General features: G+C 35.7%; 1 protein-coding gene across 1 annotated transcript in view; it reads left to right on the top strand.

The window, feature by feature from the left end:
- Window positions 1–16682, top strand: part of gng12a (guanine nucleotide binding protein (G protein), gamma 12a) — a 51866-nt gene that overhangs the window by 10750 nt on the left and 24434 nt on the right. The gene's annotated exons all lie outside the window — the stretch shown is intronic.

Here is a 16682-nt window from a genome sequence, read left to right as displayed (position 1 = left end):
TTATTTTAATTATTAGTATTATTATTAGTATAATAATACTAATAATTAATGTTCTATTATATTTTAATTAAAAATAAAATATATAATATATGAAATTAATAAATATATAAAATTTACATTTTATGTATGTATGTATATATATATATGTATGTATGTATGTATATATATATAATGATAATATTAATACTAATAATTAAAATATTTTATTTTATTATAACAAAAAGAAACATTTACATTATATCACATTACATGCCAGGAAGCAACACATAAATGTATCTTTTAAAAAGATTCACAGTTTTTACAGCTTTCTGATTAGTAGATTTAGAAATCAAGGACTGAGAAAGATTTAAATCTTCAAGAAAAATCTGAAAGAAAGGTTTACATTTACAAAATTTACATTTGTGTACAAAATATTTAGCCAAAAATATAATAAGATGAAATAAATAAAATCATCTGGATGTTCATTCTGATGGTTATGTCCTAAAAAACACGCCCAAAATGGGCCCATGGTAACCTTCGATTTGGTTCGTCATGCTGTCTAAGAAAGGTTTAGAGATTGTCATTTCAAATTTAATGTAACCTTATATTTATTTGTTTATTATTAAGCTACAAAAAGATATCTGAAATCGAATGTTTCAATGCAAATAAATGAATCAGATTTAGTTTAGTAGTAGTAGACAAGTGTTTTTATTGAATTTTTCAGTAAAACTTTTTAACAGAGCAACTCAAACATGTACAAGAACAAGTACATGAAAAAAAGTTGAAAAAAACAAGGTAAAATAATAAATAGGTAAATAAATAAATGATAAAATAAATAGATTGTACATGCTAAGATAGTGGACAATGCAGAAACTTTGCTGAGCGAATCAAGGCAAAGGCAGATTGTGCTTGACTATTATATTCAGCATTGAACTCCACTGTTATTACTAAGTTATTATGATCAAAGTAATATTCTCTGTTTATTTTATAACATTACAAAATTAATTTGGAAATGACCCATGTCAATTTTAATTTTAAATAGTTTGGTATTTATCTTTGGCCCACGGCTCTAAATGCTATTCAATTTTTGGCCCTTCATACAAAAAGTTTGGGCACCCCTGTCCTAAAATAACATTTTCATATTTCAACATAACATCAGGCATTATACCACAAAATATGCCCAATACATTTTTCCAAACATTTTTGGTATTTCCACAATTCCAAAAAAGGTGAGACAGCTCTTCACTTCCTTCAGAATTGTATCATTTTATAAAAAACAATTCATGAATTTTATTGTACATTATTAATTTCGGAGATAAAGACCATTCTTTTTTTCCAGTTGATATCACCTATATGTTCAAATAATAGACAGCATTAGGACAAAAGATTATCTAATGCTAAAAAAGAGATCAGATATTATTTTTTATTTGGCTTTTTGTGGTAATTAGTTCTGTTTTAGCACATTTAGAGTAGTATTGTAATATTTGTACTGTCAATATCCAAGCACAGACCTGACACACTGAACAATCCTATACTACTAGATCGCCATCTTCTGGTAGTGTGTTCATGCACTGACCTGTGTGTGGCCCTGCACAGCCATTTGTCTCCAAAAGGTGGCGTAAGTGGATCACACATGAGATTCTGCCTTTCTAATATTTTTTGGATGAAATCAAATAAGGTTCTAGTTAAAAAAAAAAAAAAGTGCTGCCTTTTGACACAGTTTTCCACTGTAGAGTTTGGTAGGGGTCATCATGGCGCGACAGCATAAACACCCATTAATACTGACAGATGGTCAGAATGACACGTCCCCCTTTTAGCTTGACCAAGACCAGTTGGGTAAAGTTTACATTTCCTTCCTGTCTGACAACAGCATTAGGAATGATTAATGCCGGGTAATTCTAAGATATCATATCTGTTCATTAACTAGTCCAGATTCTCTATAAAGGTCATTTTTCACAAATCAAATCAATAGAGCACAGCAATACCATAAATGGAAATCTTATAACAGATGTGTCAGAGAAAGATATCAACACGAGATTATGCTTTTGTTACTCTATAACCTGACCTTATCCTTTTTGAGGTGCTGTTTGCTATGGTGCAGTGGCATCATTTATCTTTATATAGTAGTATATATATGTTCTGACTGCATTTACTACATTTAAGGAGTTACCAGCAGAATGCATCAGGTTTATAATATACTTAAAAGGCTGTCCAGTTGTTTGTGGGAGTACTAAACAGGTGCTAAATGTAGTGTGTCTTTGCTGTCTAGGGATGTAAGTCGTAAAGATTTGTTTTAGTATTTGAATGTTTTAAACAAAAAGTGCAATGGCACTAATAAATAATGATATTTTACTAATAATATTAAAACTTTTTGCAATAATATGTTTAATGTAATTGTTACATTGTTGCTCTTTGCTCTTGGAGCGGTTCGCTTTCACACTGCAAAGTTTCCAATCGGACCAAAAGAGCTAAAACAAGTCACATGTGAGTAAACTCTCCTTACATTGGTCAGAGTGTCAGGGTTTATTTTGCAGAGTCCCGTTCAGCTGTCAGGAGAGGTGGTGTTTTGGTGGTGTTTGACAAGGTGCGCGTGACGGTTCTTAAGAGTGAGGAGAGATGCAGTGGGGAGGGGTGAGAAGGGTGCGCGACGTATTTGAGGACCGGGAGGGAGACGCGCGATTACCAGGAGATTATCTCTCGTTTGCGGGCATCCGGGAGACTCCTAAAACTTCCCGCCCTACTCATAATTCTCTGTTCATATAGCCGTATGCCTATTACATATCCATAAAACACTGTGATATAGCCGCCCTCGGATTGTATCGCTTTCTCACTGCAATCAATCCGCACCAGAGTTTGTTTCAATCGAGCCGCGACCAACTCATTCAGGTGATCTTGAAACGATTGATTTGGTGCGATTCCTAGTGCGATTGCTAGTTTCACATATGTCAAACGTACCGCGCTAACTGGGCAAACGAGACGGGTTCCGAAACAAAAGTGTAGGTGCGAAAGGACCCTAAAATAAATATTGTCTGTTTTCTTTCAGAAATTAGAGAAATGCAGTCTAATGATAGTAAATGTTAAGCATCCATATGAATGCATAATGTGTTTCAACCAATTCAAAACTGAATGCAGTGCAGTGTATGTTTATAATAAATAATAAAAACAGAAGGGGTCAATCCTAATTCTGCTATGACCTTTTGGAATTGTATGCATTGGACAAGTGCATTTATCTAAAACAAAGTACAATGCATTCAAGGTTAACACTTTGCCAGTATGTGTTTCCTCTGGGAATCAAAACCACAGCTACCTATTCTTACATAGACACAACTTCCGCATCTGCACAGGAATCTGCCAAAATGAACTTCCTGTTGGGAAAGTGGCGAGAGCATTTTCCCACTGAGTAGCAATGGACAAGACTCAAGGAAGTGGCTCCCACGAAGAATAGAAGTCATTGATCCGGCAAGGTGTTTCTTGCTGCTGTAAATTGAGAAAGTGTCCATCGCAGTGAGCAAACTCAGGTGGTTGAGACACTGTGGGATAAGGAAACAAAGCTCCATGAAAGTCCAAGGGGATATTCACTGGGAGGATGAACAAAGCAAGGATTATGAGAAGTTTGGGAAGCTTCCTCAAAGACCTGTGGTTGGCTTTTGGGGAGGCACTTGTCAAGGGAGTTTTGTGAGAGAGGTTCTGTGTGGGAGAAGCTCACACTCAGGGTGGCCGCAGGGCCCCAATGGGTTTTGTCCTGCCTTTTTTCTTTGGGGAGAATGGAGCGTGCAGGTGGCACAGAGTTATACAAGTGCTCTCTATGTTCAGACAGTCATCTCATTTACTCCTCCTGCTTTGTAAATCTAGCAGCCCCAACTGAACTTGATGTTAAAAATGAAGTTTTCAATCATAAATGCTGCCCCTGGTTATTAAACCCATTATTGACAAGAATGTCAGTTTCTTCCTGAGATTGCCCTGGCTTCTTGTGTTGGACAGCCATCATGGGCAAGATTACTAACTATCTTGCTAATTGGCTAACCCCTGTGATTAAGAATTTACTAAAGACGCATATTGAAAAAAGAGCAATGATATGTTGCAGATCCAATTGTAACTTTCAGTCTCAGGCTAGGGTTGCACAACACTAGAATTCGATACCAATACTGACATTTTAAAAACGTCCATTTCACGCTAACATTTGAGTGGTATTTAAGGCCCGTCAGTAAAATTGGTGCAATTAAACCTCAGTACCCTGATCTCTTAGCATCAAACGTTGAGTTGACACACTTGTTCAAATCATGCTCTGAGCAGGACGAGTCAAACCAGGAGGTTACACATAATTTATTTGTACATGATCCTCACATAACATTTGTGTCTGAGATAGGGTTGTCCAGTACAGGAATTGGGTACCAATTGATAGTAAAAAAAAAAAAAAAGCCTATTTCCCGCTAACATTGGAACGCAGTTGAGCATGTTCTTAAACACCGCTGATTTGCCATTAGGTTCACTTGCTCAATAGAATTAACTGTCATTGGTCATGAAGGTCATCAGTTTCCGAACTCACTGCTGTTTACTAAGGGCGTACTCACACTATACAGTTGCCTTGAACCAGGCCAAAACACACTTGTCCCCCCGTCTGTCTCCCCCGACAGCCCGCACTCACATTACATTTGGGCCTGGGCATGCTTACGTCATCAATGATGCGCTGTACAGTAAGCACTTTTGCTCGGCACAGTGGAGATTTCTTTAATTATATTGTTTTAGTCATTTGGGATACGGTGACACGCAGTTAAATATTTCGCCGAACAGATCCGCCACTATTGACGCTCATAAACAATCATAAAGCCCTCGTGCTGCAGGAATTAGGAGGTTTGCTGAAGGTGCAGCTGTCGTGCAGTGAGGGGTTTACGTCTTTAATAAACTTCGACAGTTTGCGTTCACTGAACAGTAAGAATGATTAATAAATCCATATGAAACTGTCCCTTAAAAGTCACGTCTCGCTTTCAGTTTCTGGCTTAGGCACGTTTTGCAGTCACACACAAGCGTACTGCGCCAAAGCCCAAGTGAACCGCTCAATATATATATATATTGCAGAGTAAAAAAAAAATCACAATGTGTAATTTTTCAAATGTCCTGCAGCCCTACTCCAAAATGTATACTTCAAAAATAGCATACTCTGTTTGCCAGGTATGTCCTATAAAATAAAATAAAACATCTAAACTACTTTTAAAGCCTATATCATAACGGAATGAGTTTTGTGCTACTACAACTTAGTGAACGTGATAAACAATTGCATTTTCTTTATAAAATATATAAATATTCAGATATCCTGTACGTAAAGCTGGAAAACAAAAAGCTGAGACAATTTTTTTTTTCTTGTTTTACAAGAAATAATTTATTTAGGCCTATTTTTCATTATACATTAATTTTCATTATTCGTTTATTATTATGTACAATAATTGAGACATAAAATGAGATGGTAAAATATAAAATAAAAATAATAAAAACAGAAATAAAAACAAATGAAAATGTCTTGTCTTAGTCCTATCAAAATAGCAAACACTGAACATCTTTCTATATTCAGGCTGCTTTATTTATTTATTTATTTATTTGTTTGTTTGTTTGTTTGTTTGTTTGTTTGTTTAAGAATACTTATTTGTACTGAATGTTTGTGCTTTCATTTTAGTTGTCTTTTATTTCTTCAATTCTATTTTCCAAAACGAATCCTCTTTGCACTTAAAGTTTACAATAAAGCGTGTTAACAAATTTTAAATGATTAATGAAGGAACTATAATGCTTTGACTTATTGTTTAATCTCATTTACAAGCACAGTAGCATATTTAAAGCTGCTGTATACGCTATTTCTGTCCGTTCACATCCCGCCCCTTTGCGCCTTATTCACAAACTGCGGTCATACTCTAAAAACAGAGCGGGACCTATTTCAAACGGCGGCGGTATATATAAGGTAATAGCCACTTTGAACTCTCACCTACTGTATATGCCTCCTGTGTCAGGACTTTAGCCTCGAAAGACACTTTTAAAATATTGATTATTCAATGGAGAATGTAGTCTTTTAGATTGTGTGGATTAGGGTATCTCATTTAATCATACGTAGACATTATGGGACTTTTCCCCTCTATCCCTCTAGCAAGATAATTTTATTGAGAACTGAACATAACAGATATAAACCAAATTTCATTTTTGGATTTTCCCATGGAAAGTAGGCCATGTGCTGTTGGTTGTTGTTGTATTGTGTCAAGCCCCTTTTTGGAAATTTTGCATTTATGCCTTCTTATATTCCCAGTTGCTTTCCTTTTCCCTTTACCATGTAAAGGGACTTTCTCCGAAGTCTGTTTCTGTGTGCTTTCTCGTCCTCCAGTCACATGCTCAGTGCTCATTTGTCCTTGACATACTCTACTCACCTGTGACAAAAGCATGCTTTGTGTTTTGGACAACCCCTTTTTTTTCCTTTATTGGGCATGTGCAATTATAGTGGTCTCATGATGCAACTGTAGATTGGCTGAATCGACTTGAGACGGTTGAGTTTAAATAACTTTTTTTATTATAAATTCTTGAGAAACAAGCCTCAGATCCTTGGCATTATCTTTGTGTTCGTTGTGGATCACAAGCATCAGACAGAATCTGCTAACATTTTTTGCTATTTCTGCGCAGAATTGTGTTAATCTGCAGATTTATGCAGAATGATTTTGGGAGTATCATAAGTAAAACCTTAATATATGAAATAAAAAGTAACACATTTTTAACGTGTATTTAATGTTTACAATGCAAATCCAATTAGATCCACTAATGGTAAACAAAGCAAGTCTGTCATAATATCTAGTAAATATCTAGTAAAAGTAAAAGACCGAAAATATTACTTTACAAACTGTTTTGTAAATAAATCAAATAAATGTTTTCATATTAGTCAATAATATTACTGAAATTAATTTAAAAACTGAATAAATATAAATTTACACACATTTACTCAAGTACAAAAACAGAATCAATGAAGGGCTAAAAATCTGTGGGATTCTGCGCACGCAGATTCCGTATGGGCCTAGTCATCGGAAACAGTTTGTGCCATCATGTTCTGAGCTTGTACCTGTTCCAGTTACCTTCCATGAAATTGAAGCACCACACACACTTCTGATTCGGAGAACGAAGAACGGTGCTGCTGAATGAAAACAGTGTTCTGTTGTAACATACATGCCACTCTATGATCTGCTGCCTTAAACCTTGAAATACTGTGTGTCTTTTGAAGAACAAAATAGTCTGATGATGTTATGTCACTTCGAACTTCGTTTGTTCCAGTTCGTTCTAGAGAAGTTTTGCAGTTTCATAATTGCTGTTATCTCACCACAACAGTTTTATTTGAATGTTTATTTTATAATTAAGAGAAGAAAAAAACATGCTGCATGCATTTGTATATTCACGTAAAGGCCATTCTCAGTGGCCTGCTGGATATATGCAAAAGTATCTCCAACTCAAGCATATCAAAATGTTGCACCCCTAAACGAAGAATTAATTGTAAGTTTTAGGTAGCATATAGACCAGGGGTTCTCAACTGGTTTGGCCATGGGACCCACATTTTTACATGGTCATCAAGCCGCGACCCAAATTTTTAGGAACTATAATACAGTTTAAGTAAGCCATCATAAATACTTAATTTGTATTTACTTGTTACATAAACAATAGTGACAGATAAATCATAAGAAATTCACCAAGACTTACAAATAAACAATATTGTATTGCTGTCATTTAACAAAATGAGAAAAATTATAGAAATATTACAAACTAATAACGACAAAAACTGTTAATAATAAACTGTTAATAAAACATGTTTTATGGTTTCTAAAGGTTGCTTTAATTTAGAAGGTTTTATGAGGTTTTATGAGGTGAGGTCACTACATATGACACTGAGGCTTTAAGTCTTTTTTGTCATATATATATATATATATATATGTATGTATGTATGTATGTATGTATGTATGTATGTATGTATGTATGTATTAGGGTTGTAACGGTATGAATTTTTCACGGAATGATAATCGTCTAAAACAATACCACGGTTTGACGGTTTCGCGGTATACGGTATTTTACAAATGTTACAAAATAATAGAACAGTGAAGCAAATTTGACTTTTTCCAAATAATATATTTTTAGTTACTATAAACAACACCACTTACAATGAACAAATAAAAAAATAAGAAAATAATAAATAATGTGTCAAAGTCCAAATAAAGTCCAAATAAACATGGTGCAAATCCTCAATAAAAAAGATATAAATATTTACTATACTATAAATAGTTACATAACGAAACTAGATTCAATATGGAACATCCTTAGGTTCTATGTGCCAGCATGGATTTGGATGTGGTTGTATGCAATGCAGACAAACAGCTGCATCTTCATTTGCGTCTTTTGAAAACAGCAAGAGCAGCAGTTCGTCTTTGCTGTGTCACTGTTTTGTCATGTTTCTGTGCTGCTGTGCATGCAAAAGTACTTAGTATGAGAATTATTTCATGCAAAACTTTTTTTTTTTGCGTTTTATTTAGCCGCGAATAAATGTATGCTTATCTCTCATTCCGTGTTGTTCAAAAAGCTTGGTCCACAAACAAAAGCGAAACCTATGCTTATTGGTTGTGATATAGCGAGTTTGAACCAATCTGGGCATGGAGGAGGGACAATGCATCAATGTATCATGTCTGATTTGTCCGGAGACACAGTGACGAGCGTTTCTTTGTCAAATCAGCGTTGTCAAATGTTGATGACGTAACCGCACTGATTCCGGAGCCTCTGAAAGTCCGCGAATATTATGTGACACAGCACTGAAAGCTGAGATTCTCTTCTTTATGCCAATCTTTGAATTGTATGAATCGGATCAGCGGATCAAAAGTTATTAAACATTTAAGAGCAATACTTATTTTTAGCCGCGGGCGGCTGTCTCGGTCTTTAAGGGTTAAAACCGTTGATATGCAATTGTTCATGGTATGATAATCGTGCACGTTCAAATCGTGGTAAACCGTCATACCGGTATATTGTTACAACCCTAGTATGTATGTATATGTATGTATATATATGTATTTATATGTATATATATGTGTATATATATGTATATATATATATATATATATATATATATATATATATATATATATATATATATATATATATATATATATATATATATRTGTATATATATATATATATATATATATATATATATATATATATATATATATATATTTATATATATGTATATATATATATATGTATATATATATATATATATATATATATATATATATATATATATATCCATACTTTGCATATTCGGGGTCGTACTTGCGCGTCGACATATTTGTTGCAATAATTAAATGAAATTTCACATCTCAAACGGTAGGGTTGTTGCGCACGAATTTCAAAATAAAAGTCCGATATAAGCAAAAAAAAAAAAAAAAAAAAAACAATAAAAACTGTAACTGTTTTTTTTTTTGACCACACACTCCGCGACCCACTGATAATGTTCTTGCGACCCACTTTTGGGTCACGACCCACCAGTTGAGAAACACTGATATAGACCATTTCAATTTGGTTATGTCACTGGCCCTTGAACAGTTCCTGCTTGTTATCAAACGATTTCATAACTGTAACAAGAGACAATTCAGTCATAACCTAATGTAAAAACCGCTATCATAACATTATCAATATGCGGCTTTATTTGGATTCTCGGAAGCTATAGAAATTAAAAATGTACAACAGGAAATGCGTTGGGACCATTGTTTTTGTTTACATCCCTCAAAATGGTCTATTGCATGTCTTTTATGATGTTCTGTGTGACACAGTTAATGCACAGATTATGATGCGTATGATGTCACATGTAAAATACGTATGACACAATCTTATATGTTTATGTTTAAGTTGTGCAATTTTGGAAATGCATTTTCAACAACCAACACATGTCCTTCCAACATTACAGATTAATCACATGCTTGTGAAGAATGTGACTAGTATGATTATTAGTCTTTCTAGTACAGTATGATGTCACATTTGCTGTTCAGTGATTTGCCTATAGAAATCCACTAGATTTCACACTGAGTTCAGTTGCTTGTGCATTACCGTGCATGCACTTAAAAACTACTCCGAACACTGCATACAGTAACACCATGATTTGGTGGCAAGTTTTGCATAAGTACACAGCACTTGTATTTTTCAAGAAAATCCAAACTTCTTGGTTTAGTCTAGAGTGTTTCTAAAGGGGTGAAGTTTGTGTTGTGCTTGCTTCACAATGACCAAGTTTCTGTTGAATGTCACTTATCAGTGACACAGTAAACACAGTTCTGTTTATGAGACCCTATCGCGCAGCGGATTTTCTCCTGTATTGCATGCTCAAACCTGACACAAAATCCTGTAGGCCTTATTTCAGCTCTGCTCTGCAGTCAGTTGACCAGTATATCATATGGGTGTTATCATGTGCTGATGAGTTCATGGAAAAGATCTTCGATCCCATGATGACACATTCATTCATGTGACATGCAGAAACTCTGGAGGCGTGGAATTCTTTCCAGTTTGTAAAAGGAAACCGGATTGACTGGATTTCTTTTTAACCAAAGCACACTTTTTTTAGTTTGGTGCCCAATTTAGTCTTTCTAAGTATTATTTTCACTTTGCTGTACAAAGGCTAATGCTTTTGTGCATATTGTTAGAGGCTGCATTTCTGAGAAAATGAATGGCTTATGCAAACACATGCAAATCTCTTGCGTGTCTTTGAGTTCTCCCGTCTATGTTTTCACAACTTAGTTTGTTGCCTGTCTTCCTCCTCCCCCCATTTGTACAGTACATTGACGTTCCTCTTCATTTTCAAGCATCTTCTGTTCTCATTCTTTATGGAAATAGTTAACATTTTGCTCTCAGCCCTCTCTGGTAAACACTCCATTCAGATGTCTGTGGAGTCACGAGAGAGCATTGTTCTGACTGGGGCATTAATCATTAACAGTGTTTTGTAGGTTTGAAATAAATCAGTGATCTGCAGAATTATAGTTTGTAAGGGTGCTTTCACACCTGCCTCATTCTGTTTGGTTATCAGAGTTTGTTTGATTTTTCTGGTGTGGTTTGGGCTTGTGTGCAAGTGGCAACAGTAGGTGTGCACCAAAAGCAGACCAAATAAGCATACTGACCAAAAACCTGCTCAAGGAGGTGATCACTTTTGTGAGTTGAGCACATCAGGTTCCTGTGCATTAATTATGACTAGGGCCCTACAGAATCTGTGGACGTTTTTGCTATTTATGCTGAGAATTTTGCAAAAAATCTGTACATTTATGCGGAATGATTTTGGAGGTATCATAACTAAAAACATAATGAATTAAATAAAAATATAGCACCTTTTTAACTTTTATTTAGTTTTTACAATGCAAATCCAATTAGTACCGCGTCTTTGGTAAACAAAGCAAGTTTCTCATGTAAAAAAATATCTACTAAAATACAGAACATATTAATTTACAAACTGTATTGTGAAGAAATCATATGAACATTTTCATATTTTTTATAATAGTACTGAAATTACTTTAAAAACTTAATTAATTTAAATGTACACACATTTACAAGAGTAAATAAATATACTCGTTGGGCTGAAAATCTGCAGATTTCTGCATGTGCAGATTCCGTGTGTGCCTATTTATGACCAATCAAAATGTGTTCAGTCATTTGTCAATTCAGTCATTCATCTATGACTTGATGTTGTTCTTGACAAATTCAGTTACGTTCCCCTCAACTCTGTCTAGGGGGACATGGGTTACGCAAGAGAATGTTAGTGGAGTTGTGTGTGTGTGTGTGTGTATGTGTGTGTGTTAGCAATGAGGTCCCATGGTCCCAACCTCTCAAAGGACTAAACAAAAAGAACTATGCAACCTGAATAAAGGTTAACAAAAGATTTATTGAAGGATTGAGAGAGGGTTAAAAAAAGAGCTTCAAGAGGGGGTTCAAGCCAAAACAACAAACAAAAGTTATCTAACTGAGAGAAAAGGAAGAACTAAATAATCTAGAAAAGAAAAATACACCACAAATACTCTCACTCCCTTACTAACATAAACAGGAGAAAACTGTTACAAAAAGGAAAATGGCAACACCTCTCTACTAACCCAATCCCTAATTAACAAAGAGTAAAGAGTGGTTAACAAAGTAGTATTGAAAACATAAATTAACTTACAATCAAAAAGAGGTTGAGACAAAAGCTGTATGAGATGGTCAACAGCATCAACAGAACTTAAACAAATTAAAGCTCCTCATCAACAAAGAATATATTTAAAGTCTCACAAAAGAACCTCCACAAACACACAAAACACACTGTTCTATTGGAGACATGCTGCTTACATGCCCACGACTTTACTTGTCCTCCAATCACTGAGTGGTTTATATGTGGCAGTAGGTGACGTTCATCATCTCCTATTAGTGTGTAGCAGAGAAAGAAAGAAAGAAAATAAAAAACAGAAACAAATACGTCTTGGGACGTAACACCTTTAATCACACAGGGGAAAAAAAAGAGATTACCATATTGTCATTTTTTTTTAATAAACAGCTGATACCTTCTGGATAAATGTTGATGTTGTCTGGTGGCTGTGTCTAGGTTTGTTTCAACTGGATTGGTTCAGAGCAGTTGGTCTGGTTTGAAACTGAACCAAAACGGCTGATAAAATCTACAGTGTAACCTGGTTCAGTTCATTTGCGGTGTAAACATGAACGGCCCCGAACCAATCTAAATACAAAAAAGTAGCTTGTTTTTGATCTCACAAGCTTCCATAATCAGCTGTGACATGCATTCTGGGATGAGAAAATTTTATGAGACTTTATGAGACCTTACCACAATTATGGCATGTTGTAGACAAACGAGGAGTTGTGAGGAGGTCCAAACTGCCTGCTAAATTTTCCTCCACAATGCTCAGTTTCCTGAGCATTAATTATGACCAATCAAAATGCAGTTCAGTCATTTATCTATGACTGATGTTGATGTTGACATGTGACTGCGTCTTGGTTTGTTTCAACTGGTTTGGTTCAGAACAGTCTGTCTTGTTTGAAACGGAACCAAAACGGCTGAAAAAACTCTGCAGTGTATTATTTTTAATCTTGGTCCAGACCAAAGAAAACTGACTAAGGGCTTACTTGCACTATGTTATGCGAACTAAGCCCAGGCTTGTTTCCCAGATCGTTTGAGAAGTGTGAGTGTGCTGAATCGGGCTCAGGCACAGTTCACTTGGCCGGCCCTGGCCCGGTTGTAAGAGGTGTGCGCGGTTCACTTGGGCTTTGGCGCGGTACGCTTGTGTGTAAGTGCAAAACGTGCCAAAGCCCGAAACTGAAAGCCAGACTTGACTTTTACGGGACTTTTTCATATAGATTAATGAATCATTTGTACTGTTCAGTGAACGCAAAATGTTGTAGTTTATTAAAGACCCAAACCCCTCACTGCACAACAGCTACACCTTCAGCAAACCTCCTAATTCCTGCAGCACGAGGATTTTCTGATTGTTTATGAGCGTCAATAGTGGCGGATCTGTTCGGCGAAATATTTGACTGTGTGTCACTGCTTATCAAACAACTTAAATAATATTACTAAAGAAATCTCCACTGTGCTGAGCGAGAGCACTTACTGAACAATCGATGATGTAAGTGTGCCCAGGCCCCAATGTAATGTGAGTGCGGGCTGTCGGGGGAGACGGGAGTGGGGACAAGCATGCTTTGGCCCGGTTCAAGGCAACTGTACATAGTGTGAGTACGTCCTAAGAGTGTGAAAGCACCCTAACTCATCCTGCTCCGTTAAACTTTAGATCATTTACCTTTTTTCTTTAAATTGAAGAAGATATAAAGTTTAATTATTATTTTATTAGTGGCAGTTGAGAGGTTTTTGTGATGAATGCGTAAGGTTTAGTTCAATATCGTATTGTGAGATTTTGATAGCTCTATGAAGGGCATTTTGTTTCCTGCATGCTACGCACAGCTAAGAAGATTACTTACAAATTGTAGCCTGCTACTGGTTACAAATTGACAAAAAAAAGTTTTATCTAAATTGAATATTAACATATATTTTTTTAGTTTTCCCCAAATTCAGAAGCATGGATCTACTGCCCAATTCCTTAAATTATACAATTTTAAAAGAAGAATCTTTAAACTACACATTTGTTGTTAATTTGTAATCATTTAATGCTTAAAATGAGGGGTGCAGTGGGTAGCACGATCGCCCCACGGCAAGAAGGTCACTGGTTCGAGCCCTGGTTGGGTTAGTTGGCATTTCTGTGTGGAGTTTGCATGTTCTCCTCGTGTTGGCATGGGTTTTCTCCGGGTGCTCCGGTTTACCCCACATTCCAAAGACACAGAGTACAGGTGAATTGGGTAAGCTAAATTGTCCATAGTGTATGTGTGTGAATGAGTCTATGGGTGATTTCCAGTGTTGGGTTGCAGCTGGAAGGGCATCCGCTGTGTTAAACATATGCTGGATAAGTTGGTGGTTTATTCGATGTGGCGACCCCGGATTAATAAAGGGACTAAGCCGAAAAGAAAATGAATGAATGAATGAATAATCCTTAAAATAACTGTCAATAAAATCAGATTTTAAGCATTATATTTAATGTAATATAATCTTATTTTGATTAGTACGTCTGATTGCATAACCTGGATTACCTGTTCAAGGCTCAAGCAGTGATGTCCACCTGTGAATGAATTACACTTATGTACAAGTGATTCCCTTCAATTAGCCATATGCCAGTTTTGAACTTACTTTGAATCATTATTGTTCTGTCTACAGTTTATTTAAATGTTCTCTTTTTTTAAATATATTGCAATCACATTCTACTTTGAATATCCTTCAGAGATTTTTGGTCCAGGTTTAGACAGTTGCTCAAGATCTGCACTAGCTTACCGATTGAAGATTTGAAAAAGTTTGCATGGCCTGATGAGTCTTATTCCTCAACATGTGGATAGTTTGGTCAGAATTGGTCATAAAGTTATGAAAGCATGGATCCATACAACCTGCTTTGTATTAATAGTTTGGACTGCTGCTGGGGTTGTAATGATTTGGGTGAATTTCCTGTCAATAAGCATTATTTAAACACCACAGCCTATGTGAGCATTGTTGCTGACCATGTCCTCCGTTATGACTACAAAGCACCCATCTTGTGATGCTTCTTTCAGCAGGTTAATGTGCCGTCAGAAAGCTCAAATCATCTCAAACTGGTTCTTGAATATCGCAGTAAGTTCATTACTCACACAGTCAGCAGATCTCAATCCAATAGAGCACCTTTGGGATGTGCTGAAATGGGAGATTTGGATCATGGATGTGCAGCTGAAAAAATCTCAGCAACTGCGTGATGCTATCATGTCAATAAGGACCAAAAGCTCTGAGTAAATGTTTGCAGCTCTATGTCACAAAAGAGATTATGCAAGGTGTGTCTAACTTGAGAGTTACGCATACTGTACAAAGTAAACTGTGAACACGGTGAGGCTTTAGATTTTTCCAGTCTAGAGTTCTGTGCCAGAGCTATATCTAGGGACTAGCATATCATAAAAGACTTTGGAGTGTGCATGCAAGGTGTCTGCCACCACCCAAAAACACCCTGGCAATCCAGAAAATTACATAATATATGAAAAAAACATCTGAGCAACAAACTTGAACCCATAAAAAAAGAAAGAAAGAGAAAGAAAGAATGAAGCTTAGTCCCTATATTAATCTGGGATCGCCACAGCGGAATGAACCGCCAACTAATCCAGCACCTTTTTACGCAGCGGATGCCCTTCCAGCCGCAACCCATCTCTGGGAAACATTCACACACACTCATACACTACAGACAATTTAGCCTACCCAATTCACCTGTACCGCATGTCTTTGGACTGTGGGGGAAACCGGAGCACCCGGAGGAAACCCACGCGTACGCAGGGAGAACATGCAAACTCCACAAAGAAACGCCAACTATGCCGAGGATCGACCCAGCGACCTTCTCTGCAGAGTATTATAAAACAAACATTAAAACATTACACTATATAGAAATGATGCATTAGTCCATATAGGGTTTCATCAAGTTAGCATAAAAGTATGCCAGTTTTGGTCAAATTGCTTGTTTTTCTTTTAAACAGAAGTAAAGGATTGTAATGGATCATAGATTATCAATAATCTTATTAAATAGTCTTTTTACTTTCTTTACACCAATCAAGACACTTGTTAATAACTGAAGGTGATGTATTATACAATGAAGACATGGGCATAATAATATATGTGATATTGAGCAACTTTAAATGTTTTACTAAAAGATCCCAATGAATAAATATCATAATAAATAATATCCATTATCCCAATGAATAAAAATCAATCCCAGAACCCAATCAACGAAAGTCAGAATTATTAGACATTTCTAAACATAATCGTTTTAATACGTATTAATAATTAGATAATTAAAAATCTCTAATAACTGATTTACTTTATATTTGCCATGATGACAGTCAATAATATTTGACTAGATATTTTTCAAGACACTTCTATACAGCTTAACGTGACATTTAAAGACCTAACTAGGTTAATTAGGTTAAGTAGGCAGGTTTGGGTAATTAGGCAACTTATTGTATAACGATAGTTTGTTCTGTAGACTATCGAAAACAATTATAGCTTAAAGTGGCTAATAATTTTGACCTTAAAATGGATTTTAAAAAATTACAAACTGCTTATGTTCTAGTCGAAAAAAAAA

This window comes from Danio rerio, chromosome 2, assembly GCF_049306965.1.
Source record: "Danio rerio strain Tuebingen ecotype United States chromosome 2, GRCz12tu, whole genome shotgun sequence".
Taxonomy (NCBI): Eukaryota; Metazoa; Chordata; class Actinopteri; order Cypriniformes; family Danionidae; genus Danio; species Danio rerio.
This window is presented reverse-complemented; position numbering and strand designations above follow the sequence as displayed.